The following is a 17,953-nucleotide window of genomic DNA, read 5'->3' as shown; positions in this document are numbered from 1 at the left end:
CATAGGCAATTTGCAGCGATGTGCGGCTCAAGGGATATTTTGTTCACTACATGTTGACGTTTGGAGCCGAGACAAGCTCCATTCCCGGCCAGCGCTCCCAGCAGTTGGTGATGGACTAGGACCCTCTGGAGCCTGAGCGGCACCCACATTTTTAAATTGATTCACAGTAAGATGAAAGCTTCCTGCAAGTTAGCATGCAAACCGTTAAAACAACCTGTACTACATGTAGATCCCAGATCACAAACAGTTATACTGTGTATGGAAAAAAGAGACGGCCCTGTAGGCTTCATTCACACTTGTATGTTTTATCGCATTCAATTATTTTGTCCCTGCAGAAAATCATAGTAATATGGAAAGCCAAAAGTGATATAGGGCTTATCACATTAGCAAAACACTGCTCTCAAGGTTTGGGGAGGGGTGCGTAAACCCTCCTTATGCTTGGTAAAAAAAAAAAAAAAGACTTGATTATTCAGTATAGGTTATAGCTATTTGCACATTGCCCTACTTACAGTAATTAGCTTGGTTGTGTCTCAGCAGAAAGCAAGAAGAGGCTAAGTTCCCTGTGAATCAAGAGTACCCATACCAAAGAAAAATAAAGTAAAGAAAACCACAGGAGCATTTTCATCCCAAAACATCAGAAGATATAATAATAAAAAAAAAAATAAAAATCACAATACGCAAATGAGCATAAGCTGGAAAATACTGGGTCTGTCGTAAAGGATGCCTACATCTGGAAGAGCTCTAGAACAGCAGCAAAGAGCCTGCTGTGGCTGAAACTGGAACATCATATCTCTGATCTGTGTGTGTTCTCCACTTCCCTTTATTTCAATACTTTCAATTCTATGAAGATGTAAAGTTTACATAACCTTAGTCTTCTAAACAGTAATGTACAATTATGTCTATTATGCTCTCTCTGTGAGTCACAGGAACTGTATTTTGAGATTATCCTGTTTACCAGATTTCACAGTTACAACACAGTACTGTCTGTCAGGTTTCAGCGAGGACAGATGAAGTGTTTTTTAAGAGACAGCAGAAGCTTTTCTAACTGCAGTTGTCATAAAATATACTGACGCCTCGAATCCCAGGAGCCGCAAACCACCGTCACCAATCCTTTACTGCAGTGGAGATTCTAGATTTGCTACAATGGCTGACTTTTTCCCTTCAGTTGATAACAGTTTTACCTCTGGCAACACCATTTTTATAATAACCCTCTTCCTCCAAAAAGCCAAACAGGACAACTGTTGGCTCAATTCACTAAATCTAAAACTCACATGATGGTTTTTTTTTTATAGCCACATGGCTCATTGGCTTTGGTTGCTAGAAATAACAATTGTTATGGGAGACAATAATTTTATGATAAATACGGTAAACCATAAAATTAGGCCATAACTGTAAAAATTTGATTGGCTCAGCAGTCTCCTGCACATAGGCAAGAGATAAAAGCATGGAAGCTACAATTATTGATCTACCTCTGAAAATGCTAGCTGCCTGGATTTTCCAGATCTTTTAGTTTTTAGCCAGGGACTCAAGTATAAAAGCCAGAGGATCAGCATTACAGCCAACCAGTACCTAGAGGCAGCTTGCAAATATTGCACTTTCATTTCTCCCATAAAAGGATTCACTCCCTGTTCTCTCTGGATTTTGAGGAAAATGGAAAAATAGTGCTGGACCCATAAGGCTCTTATTGATGTTGCTATTCTAAAGTATTGATGTTGATGTACAGAATCTGGTTCCCGGGTAGGTGGCTTCTACACTCACTCACTCACAGGGGTCCAAAAATGCATTTATTCCAAAAGGGAAAAAACAATCCAAGAGTATCCATTATGTTTCAAAGTCCAAAAAAGCATTTTTGTACCATCAAAACACGTGGCTTCTTTGGATTGTCCCCCTGACTTTTATTGGAATAATGTTGTTCCTGGACCTCTTAGAGGTGGTGTGGCACTTCAATTTGCATTTTTGTTACATTACCCTCTGGATTTTGGGCAGCTGACAATTCTAGTTTTTGACAACAAAGTGCATATAATGACATGGTGATGTACTGCAGATTTGGTGATCTGTCCAAAGCTGACCACCTTTTGGTCTAGAACATTTGGCCTCCTCTAAACCCTGTTTGATTTAATAGTCCACAAAGACCTGAGGGTGGCCCTCTTTCACCACAGGCTTTTTATTTTATATCAACAGGAATTGGCTACGTACTTGTTTCTGGCAGTAAAGCTTGGAAGAAGCCCATTGTCCTCTTTCAAGAAGTTAAAGACACTACGAATTCAGTCCTGGCTGACGAGAAGTGGTCTAGCATCCTTAATGATTCACAACCTAAATTTCTCAAAATATGGGAACCGTGGTTTATATATACCTTAGCATTGTTGAGCCCTTCTTGCCTGAGTTGTCTATAGTTCATTTACCTGTTCCTCGGGCCTAAGTCTGTTAGGGATACATCCGGACATATCCTTTACCTTTTCTCCCTCTTTTGTGTTGCCTCTACCTCCCAACCCTGAACTTGAAATTTCTTTTCATCCATTTTTTCTATCCCTTACCTATACCAATTTTCACTATAATTCCTTCCCTCTCAGTCTTTTTCATACCATCTTTTTCTTGCCTAGACCCTTCTGCCTCTATAAAGGCCTAGACTACCCACCCGCTACTATAGGCTTATAAACAGTCTTAAAAGCCCTCCCCCTATGGGACTAGAAAAAAGAATGTGTGGACATTTAGGGTGAAATTTCCATATCTATCATTCTGATGATTTAGCCCCTGCATGGGCATGGCTGTTCTACTTCCTTTATAAGAAAGATTAAAAGAACAATAAAAATTACTGAAGGGACAAGTTGGAGGAAAGAAGATCTAACCTGTAAGATAGCTTTGCAAATAAAATGTGAAATAAAAATCCATTATCACACCAGCTATGAATACACATTTATGACTTGTGCAGATACCTTTGGCATCATCCTTTATTACAGGGTATGACAATTATTCTCGAGGAAAAACTATCCCAATTGAGTAATGCAACCCCCAGATTGGTAAGTCCATGCAAGTCTGAAAAGGTCAGGCATAGATCAAATACATGCACCATCTTATACTTATTTACCCACTTTACAATCATATTAGGTCTAAGGACACCTTAACAACATATGCCATTATGGAAACAGTCCATGCAGAGCTTGTATTTCCTGGTAACTGGCTATCTGTCCTTAAAGTGACACTAAATGATATCCAAAAGGCCTCATGCACATAGGCTTATGAAAATAAGCAGTATTTTGTCTGCAGAATCTGGCAGAAAAACACCTCTGTTAGAATATGTATGCATGTATGGTTTCAGAGCGTAAATGTACTCTAATGGACAGAATATTAATTTATTCTGGCCACTGGAATATTTAATGCGCATTTAGGAACATTTTTTCTGCTCAAAAGCTCCTCTCACAGCACGACTTTGTTGTTTTTTTCTGCTTGTAAACATTATTTTTCAAATACTCCTGTAAACTGCTATTTGTGCATGGTCGCAATGGCTAACATAGGAGAGCTTTACCAGGCTGAAAAAAAAAAAACAAACAACGCCCCCCCTCCAAAAAAAAAAAAAAAGCTGAATTCCTTTATAAGCAGCATTTTTAAACTTCACGGGCATCTGGGCTTTTTCTCAAAAAAAAAAAAAAAAAAATGATCCATACTCATCCACTACTTAATGGACATGCAAATCATATGCACTTCTCTATGCAAGCTACATATCTCATAGTCTATAGTCCCTAGCCTACCATGGGAGGAGCAAGCAAGAGAGGGTGGCAATGTTCCTACATACATTAGAACCAGGGACAATGAACATAGCAACCCTCTAACTGGAAGTCAGATCACATCTGCAAAAAAAATGAATTTGGAGGAAAGGGAAAGCAATAAAAGGTACTTTTTTGAGTAAAACATACACACTTGAATAGACCAGAGTTCTGTGTCACTTTAAACAATATGAAATTTAATGGAAAAACTTTTTCCATGTGATATTCTTTGAGAAGCATGGGGCATGTTTTCGTCTATTATAATCACTCTAATACTGTATCAATAAGGTTTAACCAACAGTGTTTAATGTTTTCAACAGAGGATGGAACTACAGAGAGGTTCAGGAAAACAGTTTTTTCTTTCTTACCAGCCAAAGGTGAAATGAAATGGACTTTCTTCCTGGAGTTAGGCAGCTTGTTCCAGCAATTTCTTCTGACGTTCAAGGCATCACAAATCTGGAAACAAAATATTAATTTAAATATTTTTTCAAAACCCAACTGCTGGCACACTTGATTGGACTATAAAATATCAGTGAAAGACTTTTGTGAAGTAAGGCTGGGTTCACGCATAATACGGATGTGGCTCATAGCAGGGGTCCGGTGTGCTCCTGTTCTCCATATCAGGGACGAATCAGTTCCAAAATTTTGCCTTAATTTGGAACTGAAATGGAGTGTCAGGGTTACCTGATCCGAGGCCGAGGTGCTGAGAGGGCTCCCCTTGCGGCTCAGTGCGGCACACCCCTGGAGATGGTACAAAGGGTGTGGCGCCCCAAGTGGCACGGGTTACCAGCTGCAGGCAGGTAGGTAGAACCAGAGCAATCCGAGAGCGAACTGGAACAGGCTGGAATCGCAGCAGGGTATGAGTCTTCAAGGCTCTGAAGCAGCCGGGCTACCTTGTGCCAAGGAATAGTCTCTAGTAGCGGAAACCGTGGTACAAGCCGAGGTCATGCACAGGAGACAACCAGAATAGCCGAGGTCTTGAAGCAAGCCGGGGTCATACACAGTAGGTAACGGAAGCAAGGTCAGTGGGAGAAGCCAAGGGTCAAACCAGGAGCAGGAGATCAAACGGAATCAGGAACAAGCCAAGTCACAACAGGAAATCCAAACAGGAAACAGGAAGCACAGGAAACACAGGAAGCTGAGAGATAATCCAGCAATGAGTCTGATCCTATGGCCACCTTTTATAGGCCATTTCCCTGACAGACCAGCAGAGGGCTGTGTCAGTTGAGTCAGGAGCATCCATTTCTATTACTGGCAATGTTGCCAGTTCTCCTATGGCCATTTCCCTGACAGGCCAGCAGAGGGCTGTGTCAGTTGAGTCAGGAGCGTCCATTTCTATTACTGGCAATGTTGCCAGTTCTCCTATGGCCATTTCCCTGACAGTGCCCCCCCCCCGAGGGGCAGCCTCCGGATGCCCAGATGGGCCAGTCTCTCTGAGTGTCTGTTGTGGAACTCCCGGATCAGTCTAGGAGCGTGTACATTATTTGCAGGCTCCCAGGAATTTTCCTCTGCAGAATACCCCTTCCACTTGATGAGGTACTGGGTTTGTCTACCCCTCTTTCTGCAGTCCATTATGGCCTCCACTTCATACTCCGCTTCACCCTCCACCAGGACTGGAGGAGGGGGTAATTCATGCCTACCAGAAAAAGGGCTGGGTACAACTGGTTTTAGCAGAGATACATGAAATACTGGGTGAATTTTGTAGGAGTTGGGTAAAACCAGTTCGAAAGCCACAGGGTTGACCTCCCTTTTGATCTCAAAGGGTCCAACGAATCTTGGACCCAGTTTTCGGGATGGGCAGGAAAGTTTCAGATTAGCTGAGGAAAGCCACACTTTGTCCCCTCTTTTAAAGGTAGGTTCATTTCTTTTCTTTTTATCATAGAACCTCTTGTAATCCGTTTGTGCTTTCTGGACGGCCTCCTGAAGGAATAAGTAGTTAGTCTGAATAGAATTAATCCGGTCTTGGACTGCAGGGACAGATGCTTCCGGAAGGGTATTGGGCAAAAAGGAGGGATGGAACCCATAATTCGCCCAAAATGGGGACTGGTTAGTGGAGGCATGTACCGAATTATTGTATGCAAACTCTGCACATGGGAGAAGGGATATCCAGTCATTTTGGGCAAAAGTACAGAAACAACGAAGATACTGTTCTAGCGTCTGGTTTGTTCTTTCTGTCTGGCCATTGCTTTGGGGATGGTAAGCGGAAGAAAGACATATTTTAATGGACAAGGTCTTACAAAGATCCTTCCAGAATCTGGAGGTGAACTGTACTCCTCTATCGGAAACAATATTATCCGGAAGCCCATGTAGTCTGATTACTTCCTTGATGAATATTTTTGCTGTTTCTGGGGCTGATGGAGTGCCGGTCATGGGCAGGAAGTGGGCCATTTTGGTCAGACGATCCACTACCACCAAGATGGTAGTAAAACCCCCAGATGAAGGTAAGTCAACAATAAAGTCCAATGAGATCATCTTCCAGGGTTGCTCAGGGATGGGTAGAGGCCTTAACAGACCCCAGGACTTGGTGTTGGACCCCTTGTTGCGCTGACAGACAACGCAGGAGCTAACATAAGACTGGCAATCCTTCCTTAAACTGGGCCACCAGAAGGAGCGTTGGATAAGCTCAAGGGTCTTTCGTACACCAAAATGTCCGGCCAGCTGATGGTCATGGAAAGTCTTTAGAACTTGGAGCCTGACTGGTTGGGGAATGAAAACTTTGTCCTGGTGCCAAAGGAACCCGTCTCGACTCTCCAAGGGGAGTATTTCTGTGTCCGCGTACTGGGTGGATGCCTGTTTAATTGAGGATTTTAATTCTGGCTGGATCAGGAAAAAATGTTGTGCTGACAGAATGGTACTTGGTTCCACAGACTCGGGGGCATCAGGGAACATTCGGGAGAGGGCGTCTGCTTTCCCGTTCTTGGAGCCTGGTCGGTAAGTTATGTGGAAATTAAATCTTGAGAAAAATAAAGCCCACCGGGCCTGTCGTGGTCTCAGACGTTTAGCGGCCCTCAGGTATTCTAAATTTTTATGATCAGTGAAGATCAAAATTGGGTGGGCGGCACCTTCCAATAAATATCTCCACTCCTCCAAGGCGGTTTTAATGGCCAACAGTTCTCGGTCACCCACATCGTAATTTCTCTCTGAGGGGCTCATCTTTTGAGAGAAAAAGGCAATAGGGTGAAGTAGGGCCTTAGGTCCTTGGCGCTGAGACAAGATGGCTCCTGTGGCTATTTCTGAGGCGTCTACCTCTAACACAAAGGGTAAAGCCGGATCTGGGTGCTGTAAGACTGGTGCAGAGGTGAACAGTCCTTTGAGTTTGTCAAATGCTGCCTGAGCTTCAGGGGACCATTTGAATCTGGTCTGCTGGCGAGTCAACTGCGTAATCGGTGAAATGATAGCTGAAAAGTCTTTTACAAATCTTCTGTAAAAATTAGCAAATCCTATGAATCGTTGAACACCCTTCTTGTCTGAAGGGGCTGGCCATTCAAGGATAGCTTTCACCTTTTGTGGGTCCATTGCGATTCCCTTGGTAGATATGATAAGACCCAGGAATTGGATGGAAGTCTTTTCAAATTCGCACTTTTCTGCTTTAATGTATAAACCGTGCTTCCTCAGAGTCGCAAGGACTTTTTTCACGTGAGCTCTGTGGAGATCCAGGGTAGCAGAGAAGATGAGGATGTCATCTAGGTAAACGATTACGAAATAGTCCAAAAATTCCCGGAAAATATCGTTTACGAAGTGCTGGAACGTGGCTGGGGCGTTACATAATCCGAATGGCATAACTAAATATTCAAAATGTCCGAACCGGGTCCTGAAAGCCGTTTTCCATTCGTCCCCCTCCCGGATACGAACAAGATTGTAAGCTCCCCGTAGATCAAGTTTAGTAAAGAGCTGGGCAGTTCGGAACCTTTGGAAAAGTTCAGGGATGAGGGGAAGTGGGTATCGGTTTTTAATCGTAATTTTGTTAAGTTCCCTGTAATCCACACATGGCCTTAGTGAACCATCTTTCTTCCCGACAAAAAAAATTCCAGCTCCAGCGGGGGAGGAAGAAGGGCGGATGAATCCCTTTTCAAGGTTCTCATTAATATACAGTCGTAAAGTTTCTAGCTCAACCTCAGATAACGGAAATATACGTCCGAAAGGAATCTCGGCACCAGGAAGCAGTTCAATGGGGCAGTCGTAAGGCCGATGAGGTGGGAGAACATTGGCCGCCTTCTCATCAAAAACATCCAAAAACTCGTGATAGACTGTAGGTATAGCCTGACCAACATCTGGAATTGATTGGATGGTTGAACAACTGGCGGGACTGCTAACCCCAGGAACGAAGCAGTGTTGCAGGCAGTAGGAAGAGGTAAAGGAAATCTCCTTCTTGGCCCAGTTAATCTGTGGATTATGGGCTTGCAACCAGGGAATTCCTAGGATGATGGGGAACATGGGAGAGCAAAGGATGTCAAAACAAATGAATTCCTGGTGGCCAGAGTTTGTTATTGTGAGGATGGGCTTGGTTTCCTGGGTGACAAGTCCAGAACTGGGCAAGGAACCATCGGCCAGATGTACCTCAAGTCGCTGACGTTTATTGCAGAGGGGTACACGGAGTCTTCTTGCCAAAGTCAAGTCCATAAAACAGCTGCAAGCCCCCGAATCAACTATGGCTAGGAGCCGGACCTCCTCTTCCGCCACCTGTAGTGAGACAGGAAGAACGAGATGAGATGGAAACTTGGAAGTAAGGGCTTTGTGGGAGGAACTTACGGGGTCTCACGGGGCAGTTTCGTAGGAAGTGTCCAGACCCTCCGCAGTAGAGACAAAGATTGGCGTGTCGGCGGCGTTGTCTTTCATCTGCACTTAGTGAAGAACGCACTTGGCCGATCTGCATTGGTTCATCCTCTGCATGGGTAGCGGGGAAAGGTGCTGGTGTTGGAGTGAAGTGGTAAGGGGCCCTAGGCAACATCCAGGTTGGGCGAGAAGTCTGTGAGCGCTCAAACCGACGCTCCCGGAGGCGCCTATCGAGCTGGATAGTAAGTTGAATCAGTCCCTCTAGAGTAGTGGGAGTCTCTACCCTGGCCAACTCATCCTTAAGAGATTCGGATAATCCCAGACGGTATTGGTACCTGAGGGCCGCCTCATTCCAGCACGTATCAGTGGACCACTTGCGGAACTCTACTGTGTAATCTTCGGCGGGGCGTTTTCCCTGCTGGAGGGAATGCAAGGTAGCCTCAGCCGTAGCCACACGCTGAGGATCATCATAAAGTTGGGCCATTAGATCAAAGAAGGTGTCAATAGAATTGAGAGCAGGGTCCTTTTGCTCCAGCAGGCCATGGGCCCAGGCCTGTGGCTCCTCCAACAGTAATGAAATCACAAACCCAACCTTTACAGTCTCTGAAGTGAAAGTCCTAGGCTGGAGGGCCAGGTATAGTTGGCATGCGTTTCTGAAGGCCCTGAATTTCTTCCGTTCACCAGAGAAGCGTTCAGGTATTGGCACCCGTGGCTCAGGGGGAGGAACCATCATAGTGTGGGAGGAAACTGGCTGTCCCGGTAGGGATGGAGCAGAAACTGTGCTGGTGGATGAAGGACTGGGATCCGCAGGAGCAGGAGAAGTTGTCAGATGTTGCAGTCGACCTTCCAGTTGGAAGTATCCCTCCTGCAGACGCTGTACTGCCTGGGTAAGGGCAGTGACCTGCTGGCATAGAGCCACGAGTGGGGAAGCACCTCTGTCGGCCTCTGACATGGCTGGATTATACTGTCAGGGTTACCTGATCCGAGGCCGAGGTGCTGAGAGGGCTCCCCTTGCGGCTCAGTGCGGCACACCCCTGGAGATGGTACAAAGGGTGTGGCGCCCCAAGTGGCACGGGTTACCAGCTGCAGGCAGGTAGGTAGAACCAGAGCAATCCGAGAGCGAACTGGAACAGGCTGGAATCGCAGCAGGGTATGAGTCTTCAAGGCTCTGAAGCAGCCGGGCTACCTTGTGCCAAGGAATAGTCTCTAGTAGCGGAAACCGTGGTACAAGCCGAGGTCATGCACAGGAGACAACCAGAATAGCCGAGGTCTTGAAGCAAGCCGGGGTCATACACAGTAGGTAACGGAAGCAAGGTCAGTGGGAGAAGCCAAGGGTCAAACCAGGAGCAGGAGATCAAACGGAATCAGGAACAAGCCAAGTCACAACAGGAAATCCAAACAGGAAACAGGAAGCACAGGAAACACAGGAAGCTGAGAGATAATCCAGCAATGAGTCTGATCCTATGGCCACCTTTTATAGGCCATTTCCCTGACAGACCAGCAGAGGGCTGTGTCAGTTGAGTCAGGAGCATCCATTTCTATTACTGGCAATGTTGCCAGTTCTCCTATGGCCATTTCCCTGACAGGCCAGCAGAGGGCTGTGTCAGTTGAGTCAGGAGCGTCCATTTCTATTACTGGCAATGTTGCCAGTTCTCCTATGGCCATTTCCCTGACATGGAGCCAATGATGCACAGGACCCCTGTGCAATGCGCTCTGCTACTGCCTCGGAGATGTGTGAACCGGCTCCATTGAGAGCCGGTTACAATCTTCTGTCATGCGAATTGGATGCGGGGAAACCCACAACCAATTTGCATAAGTGTGAACCCAGCCTAAAAGTAGCTAATGATCTGGTAATCCATGATGTGATTTGGTATCGTATAAGACAAAAGCTGTGCACCAACGATCAGATTGTACGTCCGCTTCGAAAACTGTATTTTTCATACGATTTTCTGATCATATGTGCTAAGCTTAAGGGACAACTAATTGTGTCCTTAAAATTACCTTAAATACAGCAACTCTCCCACTGTCATTACACAGCCAATACTATTCTTTTTTGGCTAAAGGCGAACAAGAGCAGAAAATACTGTAATGGAATTGACATTGCCTTTCATCTTGTGTTATGGATAAAGAGCAGCAAACGGCCTTTAGGCATTTCATTGATCCCTCTGCTACTATTCTATACAGGGAAAATGCACAAAGACATTAGGGACAGAAGATCCAATGCAAAATAGTTCATGAGTTCTTACAAAAGGTGTAAAAAACAAACAAAAAGTGGTCCCACTGCTGAAAATACTATCCAGAGTGATCACACTAGAAATTATTGTCAATTGATTACTGGAGATTCAATGGCACAGTACATAGTGGTTAGTAAGAGACTGGTCAAAGCGTATAGCACGATTAAACCCTTGCATGCATGCTTCTGTGATTATTATGAATTGCTGAAGCAGGAAAACATCCTAATGCAGCAATTCACGATTCATTAAGTCATATCAGATGCTAGTAAACCACCTTGGCAATTTTCATATAAAAAGTACATCTCACAAAGTGCATGTACATTAAGATCCCATCATAGCATTTAAATATCAAACATCTGGTGTATGGCATATTTTTAGCAAATGTTACAAAATAAACACAATTTCGCTGGACAAAGTAATTCAATCTCCCTCTGTCCAAACTTCCCCATACCTCAGAGGTCATAACGAGAAAAAGTGCTGCGCAATCTTCTTATTAGGCCAACCCAGCAGAATATATGTCTTTCTAAAACCACATAAAATAGGTGTTACATCTCAAATATCACTGTTCTTGTGCATTTACTGCCAAGGGATACAGTGGTGTATTTTTCTTTTGTATATTGTAACAAAGTAAAATAGAAGGGCAACACTTGTGGTCCAAATCACTGTCATGTCTGTATCTATGGTAGCTGATTGCAGCCATTCTGCGATCGGTTATTAATTTAAAGGGACTAATACAGTCTTCATATTATACAAACATTGGGCATCTCCATTTGGGTAATTTGCTAATGAGAAATGCACACCAAGTTTCCCATTTAGTGTACATAGCATTTCCAAATAATAACTTCTAATTTACAGGCTTATAAATTTACAGGCTGCCTACACTGTAGGTTAATAGAAAGCTGCATGAGTGTCATGAAGCAAGGCCTACAAGATGTACATTGCCTGGAAAACCACACTTTTCCATTTACCTTGTTTGTCAAATTTTGTTCACAGTAATCCTTTAGCATGAATGTAGACTGCCACCGTTCACAACAACCCTATTGGGCCGCCACAAAGCTATTATAGACAGGGCAAATTGCCGTATGTCCTTATGTCTCAGTTAACATGCAAAGCGAAGGTGTGTGCTGAAAAAAGGGACAGATTGCATTTTTATACAGTGATGCAAGTTGTGACGTGCTACAACCCATTGCAATGTGCTGCAGTGTATAGAGGCACATCAGGGAGCATGTGTTATACAGAGCATACTGTGCACCCGCTGGTGTGAATGGAACCTGAATCTATAAGTTAAATATTAAAAGAGAAGTAGGGCCAAAGCTTTTTTTTGGCCCTACTTCTCTTCTGGAATAGAGAAGTGCACTTACTTGTGCTCTCCTGTGACCCAGAATCAGCTGACAGCAGGTTAAAGCCTGCTGTCAGCTGACGTCACAGAGCCACTCCAGGCTCTAGAAGGATCCAGACAAGAATGTCAGGATCCAACCAGATGCTTGATCGGTATCTGGCTCAGCCTCTCAACACACTGCTGACACCCTGAACCAGCCACTCCCATCCCCTGCAAAGCTTGGTGCTCCAGTGAGCACTAGAGGGGCAGAGTAGAGAGTGGTGTACCACAGTAACCGCTCTGTGCTTACGGTAGACCGACTGAGTGATCAGCGGTCATGTGTTCACTCAGTTTGCGGGCTTAGAGCAAGCGGAGGGACAGTTGCCGCATTACACTGATGCTGTAGCATCGAGGAGATTGTGAATGATTTTTTTTTTTATCAGAATCCCAGATGTAATGATATCCTGCACTGGATATACGAAAAGCTGTTGCAAGCAGCCATGTTGTTCAATCAGCAATGACAGTCTGGCAGACCAGTTATACACACACAGTGATATTCTCCCCACCTCAGTTAACTCATGGAACGCATATGTTTTACACTTCAAAAGAACCATTATCTCAACTCAGAGACATAAAACCACTAATTGAGCCCTGGCAGGATGTTTGTTTCTTCCAAAGCAGGCCTGTCGTAAAACTTTGAACAAATCCATTAAAGCGGAGTTCCGGCCACATACACTTTTTTGAGCTAAAAATACCCCCTAATCCTAAGCTATCCCCAATTACCCTAACACTAACCCCACATTACAGTACATTACATTTACTGAATAATGATAAATACTCACCTTTAAAATTAATTGCAGAGCGCGGCCATCTCCGGTGTGGGCATCTGAAGCCGTGGTGTCCCCCACTGTGTCCCTCTTCCTGGTTCTGGGCTACCCAGAATGCCGATTGCAATCTCGCACATGTGCTGTAGATTGCGATCGGCACTCAGAGTAGCGGCCGGCCCTTTCCATTGCATCTTGGGATTGATGACGCTCATCTCGCAGGACGCAATGCAAAGGAGGAAGTGACGTCGAGGCCGCGGCCGCACAAGGAGGCAGAGGAAGGAAGGTAAGTTTATTTTCAATAAAAACAAGGTAAGTGAAACAAAAAAAAAAATATTAATCTTCCAATTCTTTTTCAGGGTTTTATAAGCTAAGTGATGCTGCAAAGTTTATTTTTAGGCTGGAACTCCGCTTTAAGGATAACCAGCTGTTCATTAAAAACTTAACAACTACACAAACGATTCATAAATGCAGACAGGAACATGACACATTAACAATAAGTAGATATTTGGATGAGAAATGTCATACTGATCGAATTAAGACCATGCATGACCACTCTATTGCATATGGAATAGAAGATAGCGGTCAGATCTTCCCTGGGTGACAAGTTTATCTGACATATTTTGTGTTTGGTATCCCTGAATGCAAAATGACATGCTGAATGATAAACTATCAGTTTAAAGAATGTAACCAATACATATTTCGAGATATGAATAGTGGTATAAAACTGTTCAAAGAGGAAGGTCCCGATATTGTCATAACCCCCAGACAGCCCATTGCCACTCCGTTTTAATTGGACAGGGGCATCTGTCAGCACCCCTTTGATCACAGAGAAAAAGCTGACTCCTACCCAGTTATCAGAGTTCTCGTGGTAACATCAAGAAGGAACATATATCAAGTTTGAGAACCGATCACAACTGGCTCATCGATTGAACTCAACACCCAGGACATTGAATGCAAGTATTCTTAGTTCTCAATTTTACCTTACCTTTTGCTGAATTGTGTCTATTTCTTTGAACCACCTTTTTTCTGTAAATATTTGCACCAACTTTGACCTTTTTATTATTAAAACTTTATTTTGAAAAGTGTTAACCTTGTCCCTTAACTCTTAAGGCAAGCTAACAAACAACCTGTCTCTTGAAGATTGCTACTGTATAGAATAAATCCTATGAACATACCTGTCTGTGGTGACAGTGTGTGTTACAGACGATTATTCTAAAAACATAATAATTGGTATTTCTAAAATTACGAGCGTCCTCTGGGCTCAGAACGCAGAGGCGGTGGCATTGAAAGGGTTAATTGCTTAATTAGCCCGCTGACAATCGCTCTCAGCCTGCTGCCACCTAGATTGTGGTCTCGCAAGCTGGAAAATCTTTGTGCAGGGTGCAGCTGAGAGTGGCATTGTTAAGTAAGTGACGGCAGGGTGTGAGATTGGCTGGTCCTTTGTCACAAGTTAGTGAGAAGGGCAGGGATCGGATACCCGCGTCCATCACACCACACATCTTTAAAACAATGAAATAAATCATAAGAAGAAGGTAAGGCCCCTCTTACACGGGCTTTCAGATCAGGTACGCCTGTCAGTTTTTCAGGTGAACCGGATCAGATGCTCTATGCACCTCTATGGAGCAGCGGATGTCAGCGGTGACATGTCCACTGACACCCACTGCTATCCGATCCGATCCTGTCCGTGAAATACAGACGGATGGTAACCCTATTTTCCATCCGTCTGGAGGATCGGATCAGATGAGAACGGACAGGCGGTCCATTTTCATCCAATCTCCCATAGAGGAGAGCAGGGATCTGACAGGTCTGTCTCTGCAAAGTAAGCGGAGACTAACCTGTCATCCACATGCTCAGCGGGGATCGGCGGATCTATCCCCGCCAAGCAAAACGGAGTCCACCGGGCGGAAAGCACCTGTGAAAGGACCCTAACACTATGAACACATACATTATTCCGAGATCTTACCTTAAAAGATACAAAGCAGCTACTAAAAATACACAAGAGTTTCTTTAAAGATTTAATATAGCACTCAGCCAGTATACACTCATATAGTCATTTTTAAAGACGCTAGCCTTCCAACTATAATATTCATGACTCAAAGGTCCTGTACGCAAATAAACACTTTGATGTTTTAATCTGTTAATTGAAGAACTTAACACAGCTAAATCAGCAGCATAAATGGTACTATTAACCTATGAAATACTGTAATGAGGCAAATTGTGTAATGACTGAACTGAGCAGACTATTTGGCCAATTTAGACAGGCCATAGACATGAAATGGCAGAAGAATGAACACAAAAAGGTCTTTCTAAAGAAGGGCCTTTTTGATACATTCATGATATCTGCAGATCCACTCCCTACCTAAGTCTACTAAACTGTGCCTGCTGCTTGTTCAGAGGTAAATGTCAGAAGCCCAGTTCAATAGCTGCCCAGCATTTCTTGCTGAACAGTTGTCCACTAGTACATTTTCCTAGGCAGCTATGCAGCGACAGTGAACGACAAGCAATCTGATGGGACATATATAAGCACTGGTTATAATGGTTAGGTCAAGTACATCTAAAAATTAGAGGGTTCTAAAAGACCTTTCACAGTCACAAGGACTCCTTATGGCATGCAGAGATCTCAAAATGTATCTGGTTGTAGAACCTAATAAAGAATGTTCCTTTTTCCATGGAGAAAGAAGGGGCCCACCTATCATTGGGCACCTAATACTAGGGGTGCTCAACCTTTTGAAGAGTGAGGGCCACTTAAGTAATTTGGTAACCGGTTGTGGGCCACAATGAAATTAAATGGTTCAGAATTTCGATTTTTTTTAGTTTATTTTGAATAGCATCATGAAGATTTTAACCCATTCCCAGCTAGTGTCTTAAGTACAGTGACAGTAAAAAAAAAAAAAAAAAAATTGCAGCGCTATTGTTGCTTTATAACAAATAGTTTATATTTTAGACCAAAAGGTAAAGAATATTAAGGTGCAATAGTCCTTTGTTAAACAAGCATAAATCTAGTAAAGTTAGACTAACTGTTATATCAACATAGTCCACAGTAATAGTCAGTGAAATTGCAGTACTCTTTTAGAAATACAAGAATGGAAGAAGTGACCACTCACCCGACACAAATGCTGTGAACGAGAACAGCCCACACCGATTGCAGAAAATGCAAATATAGTTCTTCATATGGATCCACTTCTGATGTCTAGCATTGTCACCTCCTCCGCATCATGTCATATCCAACCAAAAGTAAAGAAAATATCTCATAGTGCAGCAAATAGATGACAATTTAAAATGGGGTAGTAAGGAGAGTCACCCGAGATAGTAACAAACAATTTTAGATCCGTGCATTACTCCGCCTTCCCTACATGCAATACAAACTCACCAGAGGGAGTATGAAACCAAGCAATATGAAGCCCACTAGGCTCAACTGGGATGGGTGGATAGATCCAAACAATGCCTCCAAATATCCTCATAATCCAGGACTCCCAGTCAGATGGTTTCAAGGACACTTGATTTTATGTTGATTTAAGAGTTGTGCATTTCCTTCATTGCTAGTAGCTGCTGTTTGGTCTAGCGCTGATCTTATATTTTTATAACTTTCATGCAAACCAAATAATATACACTTATTGCGATTTTTTTTTGGCCAAAGACATGTAGCAGAATACCTTTTGGCCTAAAATCATGAAGAAATTACATTTTTTAAAAAATGTTATTGGATATGTTTTATACAAGTACAAAATATTTTTTTTTTTCTGGTTTCGCTCACACACAATGTAAATTAATAAAATACCCAGTGGCGATCAAATACCAACAAAAGAAAGCTCTTTTTGTGTGGGAAAAAAATGAAAAAAATTTCCTTTGCATACAGTATTGCATGACCGCACAATTGCTAGTTAAAACAGTGAAGTGCCGAATAGCAAATAAATGCTCTGGCCACAAAGGGGTTAAACAACAATCAGGATAATCATTTTTTGAGACCAATCCCCGTTGGATGTTTACTCACTATTACACCTTGCATGTGTGGTGCAATTTCTGAAAGTGCACCAGAACTCCTAGATCAGTGATGGCGAAACTTGGCACCCCAGAGGTTTTGGACTACATTTCCCATGATGCTCATGCGCTCTCCAGTGTAGTTGAGCATCATGTGGAATGAAGTTTCAAAACATCTGGGGTGCCAATGTTCGCCATCACTGTCCTAGATCTAGGAGTTTTGGTGTGCATTCAGAAATCACACCAGCGTTGCAAGATATAACAGAAGTCTATGACTCAGTATAGCTAACCTGCAGGAAAGCAATGAGTGCACTGTGCTGCATCTGAGGGATCAGCGTGGACAGCCTAATAACCCTTTTTTTTTTTTTTTGAAAGTGAGAATATGCCCATTTGCAAAACTGTGATGTTTAATAAACTGACCTTTATGTCCTTTCAGTTTCTGCTGGCATCACTAGGCTGTTAGCTTCCTGACTCAGGCAGAGTGATACCAAATGCACTTCACCTACTACAGAAGCCAGAACTAGGAGCATCGGCTTAGATGGCTCCTGCTTCCACCGCAGCCGACTGCTTCCTTCAGCGCCGATTCCACCCACTCTGATGCCCTGGGATGGCAGTTTAGAAATCCAAGATCCAGGCTTGCTGACCTGCCATCCAAGAGCATGAGGTTAAGGGCCACATCAGAGGGGCCAAGGGTTGAGCACCCTATCCTTATACTATCTGCCCAGGGAGACAAAGGTGGATCAAGATAGAAAGTGATTTCTATCAGGAACAGATAGCACCTTTCCTCTATATTCACCATCAGCTGTGGCGGATCACAGAAAGGTGCATGCAAGGTATGAAAAATATGAGTAAGCTCTGCTCATGCAACAAACATTATCTTTTATGGGAGAAGATATAAAATTAACTGACCGCCACATGATTATGCAAGCAATTAGCTGAAGTTATTCACTATTATGGGCTATCTTTGGACGCAAAAGAGCCTTTAGAGATCAGTTTAAAGTCTGGATTTCCATTCTATACTCAGATCTTAAAGCACAGATTAAAACCATCAAGAGAATACTC

The 17,953-nt window shown here is 43.4% G+C and overlaps 1 protein-coding gene across 1 annotated transcript in view; it reads right to left on the bottom strand.

The window, feature by feature from the left end:
* FAM110B (family with sequence similarity 110 member B) overlaps positions 1-17,953 on the bottom strand; it is a 171,760-nt gene that overhangs the window by 55,146 nt on the left and 98,661 nt on the right. The window contains exon 2 of the mRNA XM_082259805.1: positions 4,130-4,217. The gene's annotated coding sequence lies outside the window, so the exon portion shown is untranslated. The remainder of the gene's footprint in view (positions 1-4,129; positions 4,218-17,953) is intronic.

This window comes from Pelophylax lessonae (assembly GCF_965119305.1).
Source record: "Pelophylax lessonae genome assembly, chromosome: 5".
In the NCBI taxonomy this organism is placed as follows: domain Eukaryota; kingdom Metazoa; phylum Chordata; class Amphibia; order Anura; family Ranidae; genus Pelophylax; species Pelophylax lessonae.
The sequence above is the reverse complement of the archived record's forward strand: the minus strand, read 5'-3'. Positions and strand labels throughout refer to the sequence as shown.